The sequence below is a fragment of the Carex rostrata genome, chromosome 19 (genome assembly GCF_964058835.1).
Source record: "Carex rostrata chromosome 19, lpCarRost1.2, whole genome shotgun sequence".
Classification (NCBI taxonomy): Eukaryota; Viridiplantae; Streptophyta; class Magnoliopsida; order Poales; family Cyperaceae; genus Carex; species Carex rostrata.
Window position 1 is genome coordinate 6,389,987 of NC_135936.1, and position 12,721 is coordinate 6,402,707.

General features: G+C 32.4%; 1 protein-coding gene and 1 pseudogene across 2 annotated transcripts in view; both read right to left on the bottom strand.

The window, feature by feature from the left end:
* Window positions 1–8,080: 8,080 nt before the first annotated feature.
* Window positions 8,081–9,165, bottom strand: LOC144571466 (mannose-specific lectin pseudogene; annotated as a pseudogene). The gene is made up of 2 exons (XR_013517517.1): window positions 8,652–9,165; window positions 8,081–8,531 (listed from the first exon to the last, which is right to left on the bottom strand). The product of XR_013517517.1 is annotated as a mannose-specific lectin pseudogene (transcript).
* Window positions 8,081–12,721, bottom strand: part of LOC144571465 (mannose-specific lectin-like) — a 53,122-nt gene continuing 48,481 nt past the window's right edge. The window contains exon 2 of the mRNA XM_078320755.1: window positions 8,081–8,655. The gene's annotated coding sequence lies outside the window, so the exon portion shown is untranslated. The remainder of the gene's footprint in view (window positions 8,656–12,721) is intronic.

Here is a 12,721-nt window from a genome sequence, read left to right on the forward strand (position 1 = left end):
AGATGTCTCTATGGCAACTAGGTCCCACTTGTCAACTCCGGCTTTTTCATCTTTTTTTTTCCCATGTTCCTTTTCTGGAAAGTTCGCAACTTCTCCTCTCCAATTTTTTTGGAAATCCAAACCGCCTCCCATAGAAATCACTCAATTTAATCCCCTCCCAAAATTTGACAATTTCCCTCCTAATTTTCATCAATTGGACCCCGCTATAATTTAAATTTATCTATAATTTCAATTTCCTCTCAAGATTAACATGAAATCTATCTATAATTTAAATTTACAAAATTCTAAGTTTCTAATTAACATATTTTTATTTTGTTTAACATAAATTAAATTATCATATTATTTATTTATGTACTACTTCCTTAACAACTAATCAAAGTTTAAAAATATATTATAAATTTTGGAAGACTTAATTGTATTGTAAAATATTCACAAATTACTTAATTGGATTCCCTTATAAAATTTGTCAACAGACGCAAAATCTCGGTTGAAATCACATTTCATATAACTTGTGATTTTCTTTAGGATTCTCCGTCTTCTTGCATTATCTTGTAATTATTAAATTCATATTTATAAAAACTTGAAAGGTTTTAAGTTTTAACTTTATTTTATTAAAGAAATTAATGTATTACATGTGTTCAATGAAATGTTTAAACCAAAATAATATATTTTTAATTATGATATTTGAAAAAAAAAACATTTAAGAACCAACACTGACGGTTTTTAGAAAAACAGTCAGTGTTGAACATCAACACTGACTGTTTTTAAAGCGTCAGTGTTGGATCTCAACACTGACTCTTTAAAAACAGTCACTATTGGTGTTCAATACTGACTGTTTTTTAAAAACCGTCAGTGTTGATAACCAACACTGATTGTTTTTAGAGCATCAGTGTTGGTTATTAACACTGACTGTTTTTAAAGCGTCAGTGTTAACAACGAACACTGACTGTTTTTTTTTAAAAACCGTTAGTGTTGATAACAAACACTTACTGTTTTTCAAGCGTCAGTGTTGAACAACAACACTGACTATTATTTAATAAAAGGGTCAGTGTAGGTATAGTAACACTGATGCTTTGGTTAAAACAGTCGATGATTAAGGATCAATGAAGGAGTTTTTTGTACTAGTGGGAGAATCACTTCCGAGTATCACCGAACCCTATGGAAAATCAAGGCCCCCGTGAAAGGTTGGAATCTTTGTTTGGCTTTTGGTAGATAGCTTAATTTGAAAAACTCAAAATTTCCATTTTAGTATATTTGCTTAAAATCTCCATTTGTAATATTTGTTAATTTGAGATTACTGAAAAATTATTTATCTAAATTAAATTTAATGAACTGTAAACAGTTCAGTTTTTACACCGTTTTATACCCATTTTCTAATGCACCCTTTCACCCCCATTTAACCGTTACATCTTACAAGTTTAGTTATATAAACTCTATTATTTACTAATGATAAGATTAATCCTATCACGCTATCTCTCTTATCCTCTGTTTGTGATCTGACATAAATAAAATGAAAAACCCTTCCATTTATCAATTATAAAAAGAAATTTCTTATCCAATCCCATATCGATCTCTATTCGAGAGAATTACTGATTAAATGCTAGATATCACAGAGTTATCATTGGTCGCTTTCATGGTGGTGCCCTAAATTGTATATCCGGATTATTTTGGTGGTGATTTCAAATTTTGTATGATAGAGATGGCATATGCTTAAGGACAGTGCTTCGCACGATCTAGATAACTCCATTTAAATTTGATTTATTTAACTATCCGAATTTTTTGAAAAAAAAATATCCAACAATTGTGTGGTAAATCACAGTTGTGTCTAGCTTGTGCGATAGTGACAGCTTGGAAACAAATAATCAACTAATGTGGGAATACATGTATATATGCTATAAGGTTCTGAAGGGGATTACTGGTACAACACAATATCCCAACAATAACACGTATGGCAAATCGACAAGCGCACAATGCCGACATTAAGGAAGGCACGCTGGGACGTGGCGTGGGCAGCAGGCACCTATCCTTCCTTGACATTGCTTGACTCTTCCGCCACCTTCTGCACTCCTTCCTTGACATTGCTTGACCAATAACAAAGCAAAGACTTAACAAGGAATATGAGTGTTCTAGTTTAATTCAATGAGCAATTATTAAAGCACCTATCCACTAAGTACCACTAAAAAACCTATTCTCTCCATCAGAGGCAATTGTACTGCAAAGTTGAGGATACCAAATTTTTTATTAATATTAAAAAAAAAATATGAAATTTCAGAAATTAATCAGATTTTTGCGTTATTTCGAAATCTACCCAAACTGCAATTTGTTTTTTGCGGTTGTAGACTAAATTACCGCAAATTTTTTTTGCGGTTTCAATTTTTTTAATTTTTCAGATTTTTTTATATAAATAGAAATATTTATAATTTATTTATTTTTTGCATTGAAATATTAGAAATATTTAATATATTTCTTTGAAAATAGATGGAATACTATATAATTTGATTAATTAGAAACCCTGCTACAACTAATCCGGATCAATATTTTTCATATTGAATTTTTTGCGACTGTAAGAAAAATTAATATATTTCTTAATGAATTATTGGATAAAAAATAAAAATGCTTGGATTCTGAGTTATTGATCCCGGTTTAAAAGTCAATTCTAGGCGGTGTTCTAAATAGCTAGCTATAGCAGCACCATAGCTTTTCTGGACCATAAACGGTAAGCTATGAGATAAAAGTGCACTAACTCAGCTACGACCGCTATAGCTGTAATAGCTAACCGCTATTACCGCTATGCACGACGCGCTATTGCTACCGCTATGCTACATGGTTTTTTTTTTGCAATTTATATGGGCTTCTGTACTTCTATTCTTATTTCTAATGCTACATGGTCGATAAGTATGCTAAACTAAATTATGTGCTTCTTGTTATACTAAGTGCACCTCTAATTGCTCAAAAACTGAAATTAAATTGCAATTGAAAGTAAATAGATGAGTTTAGAGAAATTTGACATGCGGGATGTTAACGAAGTTCGGCAAAACAAAGGCCTACGTCTCCGGGGCTTCGCAACCTTGTGTGGTGCACCTTTCTATTACCCAATACGAAAGGATTACAACTTGTGAACCGATGAGCCCTTACACACCAAGCGGGAAGTCACACGGCCAACTTAAGAGATGAGAACAAGGTCTCAATTGTCTAGAAACTCAAGAGAAACACTCAATAGATCACTCTAGTCTAATCTATCTCAATATTAGTGAAGTGGGTTTTAGGTTGGTTGAGGGATTTTTCAGTTTTAAGCTCTCACAACAATGGAGTAATTAAAGCTCTCAGAAAATCGCTTTTAGAAGTTTAGGGTCAGCTAAGATTGCTTTGGGAAGAAAGCCCAAAGCCTTATTTATAGAGACAACTGTTTAATGAGCTGTTTGACTTAAAACGTTACCAACGTTTTAATTCAAAAATGCGATTTAGGGTTTCAATTTTCTGACAGCTTAGTAAATCGTTACAACGTTTGTAAAACGTTACATAACGTTTTGCTCCTGTAAAATCTTGATCAAAAACAAGAATTGTTTGAAGCTCAAATTTAATTAAAATGTTGTAATGTTTTGTAAAATGTTACAACGTTTGTAATTTGAATTTTGAATTTGATACAGCTGTATTTATCGTTCTGACAATCCTTAAACGTTACAACGTTTCAAGTTGTTTCTGTACAGCTGTGCTTCAGCAGTTTTGACAATCCTAAAACGTTATAACGTTTGTAAAAATGTTACAACGTTTTAAGTTGTTTTTGAATTTGATCAAGCTGTTACTTTAGCGTTTAGGACAAGCCTAAAACGTTACCAACGTTTGATCCCTGTGAAAACAACCTCAAACTTACTTTACCAAGCTTCTGATTTTACAATTTGTATTCTTGATAAATGTCTTCATGATTTCTTCAGTTCAAGTATGTTAGTCTGTAATAATCTAGAAGTCAATAATACAATAAATTATCATAAAGCTTTGTTCATGAATTGAATGTTTATTTATATATCATTTTGTTGCCTTGAGTATTATTGAATTTATGGATCATTTCGAGTTCATGACTGAAATTGTGAAACTCCATAATATAGATAATATATACTCTTAAAAGTCACTGACCATGGTAATTAGCAGGAACACTAATTACGGCGATAAGGTTAGCATGTGGATTAAAAAATGGTTAAGTTTTACAAACCACCTGACACGAGATGTCATTTTAATCACATAGATACATGTTCTAGGAACATGGTATTTGACAGACCCCGAATTAAACATTAAATAGAATTGTGTTCGTGTCATTTATGTTTTCATTCAGTGTCAAGTTCTACAGTATGAGGTATTTATCGTTCCTACTAAGAAATATGTGTGTGTGAGTGTTATCTAACGCTGTCCGTAAAAAGCAGTCATAACGGTAGCATTTCCATATGTATAGCTTAGCTGAGGAAGTGATAGTCTGCCAAGAATACTATTTGTCCCTCGTATCTCTATACGAGCTATAGCATCACTGGGCCCCTTGGTAGAGTTAGATTATCTGCATGCGGTATAATTACAAGAGTAATTATATTTGATAATCTACTCAAGATCAAGAAAAGATACAGTTAGCAAGGATGACACGCATCTACCTTGAAACTGATCTGATAGCTATGAGACAGAAGAACTGACACAAGTAAATTGTTTACTGGATCGTGATATTGTACAGTACAGCATCATCTGTGTAATTAGATGGTCATAGTGTATACTGCCAGATGCCTCCTATGATTATAGAAGTTAAAACAGTTTTAACTCTATTTACCAACATAACACAAATCCTATTGGGTCACACCATATAGGAGCTATTTAGAGAATCTTACTGATTAATTATAAATTGATTGTAATTAATATTAAGATGGTTATAATTAAATTATATTTGTCATGTTAAAAATGACAAAGCAAAAACTAATGGTTATAATTAGTTATACTTGGTATAATTAATTATAATTAATTGTACGTCATTTAGAATGACAAACAGAAACACTGGTTAGTTTATAAACGTGTTTGGCATGTTGTATAAAAATTACCAAATGAAAACCGTAGACGAATATAATTGTACATGACAATTATACATATTTGATTTGGATATTTACTATTCATAATGGGTTTGGGTTAATGGGTTTAGAATCCATTAAACTAATCTAACCAATATGAAGTTGCAAAATCAAATTTGAATGCCAAAAGGGCATTTTGGTAATTTTTGTAATTTTGGCAACTTCGGGGGTATTTCGGTCTTTTGCGAACCTCCTCAAATGCCTATAAATAGAGGGGCATAGGTGAAAGAGAAAACTCACTAATTCACGTGTTAATCTGATTACTTCGTTAATTGGAATTCTCTCTTTCTCTGTTTACGGTTTTTCGGATTGGTGAATAGTGTTTTACCGAATATAGCGGTATTTCAGATTTTGATAATCAATGAATTTGATTGACCGAAAGTTTGGTGAATAGTGTTTTTGCATAATTCCGTGGTTTATAGTATTTCTGGCAAAAGAAGTAAACCGCTCTCTGGTTAGTCCTGGTGGATAACCAATAGAGGTATCACACGTGTGATACTCCGAGTCGATTCCTTCCTTGTTGTAGCTCTACTCGCTCGGTCTACATTCCAACTGTGATTTGGAAACAAGGTATAAACATGTTATATTAATCTATTTAATTGATAAATAGATTTAATGTTTTAGAAATCAATTATGGAGTAGATCTGTAAATAGGATTAAACGGATCTTCTTGATTCATTTAATCCGTAGCTTAAGGTAGATGTAAAAAAAATTTGTTTTACTCTTTCCGCACCTTAAGCAAATAAATGAGTTTGAACCGTCAAAACCCAACAAAGTATTCCATAATGCAATTCCATTTGACTTGAACCTACATATCTTTCCAAAATAGAAGAAATCGTAAAATTCAATAATTTTATGTTTTTTGCAAATTAGTCAAATAGACGAAAAAGATTATTGCACAAACAACACTTCTATTTTTATTTGTGTTTATTCTCTCATTCTATATCAAGAAATATTCAAATATTAATTCTTCCTTTTAATTGTTCTTCGTATAGTATTGATTTGTAAAATTATTATCATTTGTTTCAATTGAAAGCTGATTTTGATTATTATTATAATATATAAAATATTTAAATATGTATACTGACTTCATTTACCTTATAAAATTAATTGCTCTTCGTCTATTATAATATATAATACTATGAAGTAAGTGTGAACTATTAAATAATGTTATTTTTTACATCTTTTTTTTTCTTCTTATTTGCGTAATTGATAAAAAGTATAGACTTAGATTAGTTGTCTTTTAATTGTTACCTCAATTCTCCAATATTGATTATGTTGATAATTAGTAGAAATATGGAATATAAAATTTGAAAAGAAAAAAACGTTATGTATGATAGCTTCTGTTATATTTACGTTATTTGCAATAGCTTTTTTTTTTTGTATCCCCGCTATACCGCTATAATCGTTATTTAGAACCATGATTCTAGGTAATACAGAAAATATTGTGATCCTTCTAGTACATTTAATTTATAAAAAATTGTATCTATTTTGAAAATTCTTTTTAATAACAATCATTAAATAACTTAATTTTTTTTGAAAAATAGATACTTATTTTTAGAAATTAAATATACTAGAAGGATCACAATATTTTATGTATTTACTTAGAAGTGATTTTTGAACTGGAATCAATAACTGAGAATCCAAGCATTTGTTTTTCAAAATTAGATACAACTTTGTAGAAATTAAATGTACTAGAAGGATTACAATATTTTATATATTTACTTACAAGTGACTTTTGAACCGGGATCAATAACTGAGAATTCAAGTATTTTTATTTTTTTCCAATAACACATAAAGAAATATATTAATTTTCTTACATATATATATATAAATATATATATATATATATATATATAGAGTTAGGCTGGGGTGCTATGGATAACATAGTGGCCTCTATGCTACGGCTCAATATTCGAGTTTTCAAAATCCAAACGGTCGATCCGAACCGTTCATCTTATTCTCCATATTAATATCTGCTTGGAGACCAAATTTTATAATTTTCTGAATTTTTTTACTATTTATTAAGCCACTTTGAAAATCGCTAATCCAACGGTTTTACTGTTTTGTGCAGCCACCGTTGGATCAACAATTTTGTAAAATACTTAATAAATAGTAAAAAAATTCAGAAAAATGTAAAATTTGGTCTCCAAGCAGATATTAATATGGAGAATAAGATGAACTGTTCGGATTTTGAAAACTCGAATATTGTGCCGTAGCATAGAGGCCACTATGCTATCCATAGCACCCCAGCCTAACTCTATATATATATATATATATATAGAGAGAGAGAGAGAGAGAGAGAGATGGGCTACGGTGAGTTGCGAAGTAAAATACGTTTTTACTTCACGCTGTATTTTTATTTTGAAAGTCCAAACAACTGATCCGAACCGTTAGATGTGTTCTACATATTGAAATCTGCTTGGAGACCAAATTTTACATTTTTTGGAATTTTTTTACTATTTATTAAGCCACTTTGAAAATCACTGATCCAACGGTGGCTGTTTGGAACAGTAAAATCAGAAGCCACCGTTGGATCAGTGATTTTCAAAGTGGCTTAATAAATAGTAAAAAAATTCCAAAAAATGTAAAATTTGGTCTCCAAGCAGATTTTAATATGTAGAACACATCTAACGGTTTAGATTTATCATTTGGACTTTAAAAATCGGAAACTGACTTGGTTGCACGGGAGGGTTGGTGCAAACGTTTTGATATTAGCCACTCTCTCTCTCTCTCTCTCTCTCTATATATATATATAGTAAATATAAGAGGTCAAGCCACTCAACTATTTAATATCCACAACTAATTGTTTTTTTTTTAATTTCGAACAAGCACCCTTATGTGGAGGAAGTATATATTTCTTGGGATCCATTTTAAATAAAATAAGCTGGTAGATCTAATTAATGTAATGGCCTTGCAAACAAAATTTTTACCATTTTGTCCCTATCATTTCTGACATTGTCTGCTAGCAAATTAATGAGACCCAGCATAATAAAGGAACAATATTTTCAGTTGAACTCATTACTTAAATGCATTTATTACCAATAAACACTATGGCTAAATACATTCATACAAAATGATTGAGCACAACAGAATTATTTCTATATTTATTGAGACACATGAGCACACTCTCTTGCATGCATACATAGTAACACAAATTCATACACATACAGTACGTAACATTACTTTCCGCTCACCTTGCAAATGATTGAGCACAACAGAATTATTTCTATATTTATTGAGATGTACATGAGCACACTCTCTTGCATGCATACATAGTAACACGAATGCATACACATACAGTAACATTACTTCCCGGTCACCTTGCAAATGATTGAGCACAACATAATTATTTCTATATTTATTGAGACACATGAGCACACTCTCTTGCATGCATACATAGTAACACAAATGCATACACATACAGTAACATTACTTCCCGGTCACCTTGCAAATGATTGAGCACAACATAATTATTTCAATATTTATTGAGACACATGAGCACACTCTCTTGCATGCATACATAGTAACACAAATGCATACGCATACAGTAACATTACTTCCCGTTCACCTTGCCGATTTTATCTCCAGCCACTACAGCAGACTTAGTTGAATTTCCTGAGATGACCACAGCAGCAGTGCCGGCGCGGTTTGATCCTGTGGCCCAGATTGCTGGACCATAGATCACAACATTGCGATCACGTTGGAGAACCAAAACGTAGTTACTTTGGCCCCTCGCGGTGTTACTAGCCCAAATAGCCCTGTTACTGCCATTATAGATCACAAGGTTACCATCTTTCTGCATCCGAAGGTTGCAGCCAGTGCCTTTCTTGTTGGTCCCAGAGGACCACACAGCCTGGCCATCGTATAATACCAGATTACAGTCGCCTTGCATCGTCAAAATGTAGTTCCCATATGAGAGGGACTGACCCCCATTCAGGGTATCGCCTGAGAACATGACATAATCAGCAAAGCTAGAGGGAGCGAGAAAGGCGAGAGCTGCTGAGAGGATTAGAAGAGTTGTAAGAAGAGTAGGTGATGCCATTAGTAGTGATGAGACTAGAACTGATCTAGTTGAGTTGTGTTGGTTGCTTTAATTTGCTGGTGTTCTCTATTTATAGATCAATATAAGGGCATTACGTACTGTAATTTGTTACTTCATTATGCCATGTGCTGATGTGCGTTGCGTACTTGCGTTATATGGCAATTGGATTATTGGTACGTGGAACATATTTATTCGCTTCTTATTATATTTCTGGTGGAGATAAGGTGGGGCCGTGGGTATAATTGCCAAGATGGGGATCAAGACACTTAGCTAATTAAAATCAAGGTCATTTTTAAGGTGAAGCAGGTATCCATAAATATTAGATATCGCTCTGCTTGATATTGCTTATATAATAGTTCCTCGCTATACGGATGAAAACTGCACAAATCCAAAATAATTGGATTGATTAACGCTGATAATTTCACTAGTGGGTCGTCTTTGTAAAAAGATAATAGATGAAGAGACATGGATGGATCAATGATTCAATAAAGTAAAATATGGGCCTAATACTTCCCATTATACAATTTAGGCCCAACAAAACCTCAGATGCGCTGAATTCCAATTCAGACTCCATTGAGTCATTGACCATATTCCATATATAATTTTTGCATAGTGTAATTAAATACCATTAATATTCTTGATTTTTATTTATATTTTTTATCATTATAATTTTACTTTATTTCCTTTTTCAATCTTCATTATCGTAACCAGTGTTATAATTATCGTCACTAATCAGAGGTGTTACAATTGAGAAGATGCTGTTGCATATTCTCCTCCATGTACATGATCGAACATAACCTATGTTAATTTGTGATGTAAAAAATTAAAAATAAAAAAAGTGTTTCAGTCCTGAATGAAACAGATGTTGTTACCATCACTATTTTTTGTTTAAAAATAAAAAACTGAACATCGACCTCACTGGAAGTATATTGTATAATAGAAATGCTGTCACCGTCATGTGGTCAGCTCTTAACCTAATGGCCCGACAAGCCGAGATTTTTAAAAATACCCAAAAAGAAAAATAAATTATTAATAATAACTAGATTTTTGAAAAAATTTTAAAACTGCCCAAACCGCCTCAAAATTCGGCGGTTCGGAATTTTTATTCCAAAGCGCCTATTTTCCGGGCGGTCCGAGAATTTTTTTTTTTTTTTTTGCTTTTTTTGCAAATCAAATTTGCACATCTGCTTAACATAGAAAAACACCTTCAAAAATCGTGAAAATTGACCGACATGTAGTCTTGACCTTGTAGAACAGGACTGTGAAGTTTCATAGAAAATCTCCGAATAAATCGTGAGATATCAGCTCTCAAAAATTACCTGAACTGCATGCTGAATATTTCATTCTGTGCCCAACTTTGCACATCTGCTTAACACTGTTCGGAGATTTTGTATGAAACTTCACAGTCCTGTTCTACGATGTCAATACTGCATGTCAGTCAATTTTCACGATTTTTGAAGGTTTTTTTCTATGTTAAGAAGATGTGCAAATTTGGGCTCTGAATGAAATATTCAGCAGTTCGGGCAATTTTTGAGAGCCGATATCTCACGATCTATTCAGAGATTTTGTATGAAACTCCACAGTCCTGTTCTACGATGTCAATACTGAATGTCGGTCAATTTTCACAATTTTTGATGGTGGTTTCCTATGTTAAGCAGATGTGCAAAGTTGGGCTCAGAATGAAATATTCAGCAGTTCGGGCAATTTTTGAGAGCCGATATCTCACGATCTATTCGGAGATTTTGTATGAAACTTCACAGTCCTGTTCTACAATGTCAATAATGCATGTCGGTCAATTTTCACAATTTTTGAAGGTGTTTTTCTATGTTAAGCAGATGTGGAAAGCTGGGCTCAGAATGAAATATTCAGCAGTTCGGGTAATTTTTGAGAGCTGATATCTCATGATCTATTCGGAGATTTTCTATGAAACTTCGCAGTCCTGTTCTACGATGTCAAGACTACATGTCGGTCAATTTTCATAATTTTTGAAATTGTTTTGCTATGTTAACCAGATATTCAAATTTGATTTGCAAAAAAAGCAAAAAAAAAAAATCTCGGACCGCTCGGAAAATAGGCGGTTTGGAATAAAAATTCCGGACCACCGAATTTTGAAGCGGTTTGGGCATTTTTAATTTTTTTTTTTAAATTTGGTTATTATTAATAATTTATTTTTCTTTTTGGGTATTTTTAAAAATGTCGGCCCGACAAGGTACTCTTATATATGACATACATTAATTTCTTATCATATGATCTTGACCTTAATTTTTCCATCTTTTGTATTTTTCTTTTAATGCAAGATAGGGGTAGCGACCCTATATATATATATATATAGATTACGGCTAACGCGCTTCCTCTAGCATATGGGCCGAAATGCTTCCGGTGGAAATTTGAAATTTCAAAATCCAAAAAGTCGATCTGAACCGTTCATCTTCTTCTCCATATTAATATCTGCTTGGAGACCAAATTTTACATTTTTCTAAAATTTTTTACTATTTATTAAGCCACTTTGAAAATTGCTGATCCAACGGTGACTTACCAAACAGTAAAAATCAGAAGCTACCGTTGGATCAGCGATTTTCAAAATGGCTTAATAAATAGTAAAAAAATTTAGAAAAATGTAAAATTTGGTCTCCAAGCAGATATTAATATGGAGAAGAAGATGAACGGTTCAGATCGACTTTTTGGATTTTGAAATTTCAAATTTCCACCGGAAGCATTTCGGCCCATATGCTAGAGGAAGCGCGTTAGCCGTACTCTCTCTCTCTCTCTCTCTCTCTATATATATATATATAGATGGGCTACGGTGAGTTGCGAAGTAAAAACGCGTTTCTACTTCACGCTATATTTTTATTTTGAAAGTCCAAACGACCGATCCGAACCGTTAGATGTTTAATCCATATTGAAATGTGATTGGAGACCAAATTTTACATTTTTTAGAATTTTTTTACTATTTATTAAGCATTTTTTAAAATTGCTGTTTTGCTGTGAACAATAAATAAATAGTAAAAAAATTTCTGGACCATCAGATCAGCGACTTTCAAAATTACTAAATAAATAGTAAAAAAATTCCAAAAAATGTAAAATTTGGTCTCCAAGCACATTTCAATATGGAGAACAAGATGAACGGTTCGGATCGACGTTTTGAACTTTAAAATCGCAAAATATGAGCGTGAAGTAAAATAGTCGCTTTACTTCGCAACTCGCCGTAGCCCATCTCTCTCTCTCTCTCTCTCTCTATATATATATATATATAGTAAGGCTTTGGGTGCTTTGGGTGCTACGGTTCAATATTCGAGTTTTCAAAATCTTAATGGTCGATCCGAATAGTTCATTTTGTTCTCTATATATGTGTTTGGAGACCAAATTTTACATTTTTTGAAAAAAATTTACTATTTTTTTAGCTAGGTAGAAAATCACTTGATCTAAAAAATTCTGCACCATTCAGATATTTGATTTTCTATCTATCTAAAAAAATTGTAAATAATTTTCAAAAAATGTAAAATTTGGTCTCCAAACACATATTAATATGGAGAACAAGATGAACGGTTCAGATCGACCGTTAGGATTTTGAAAACTCGAA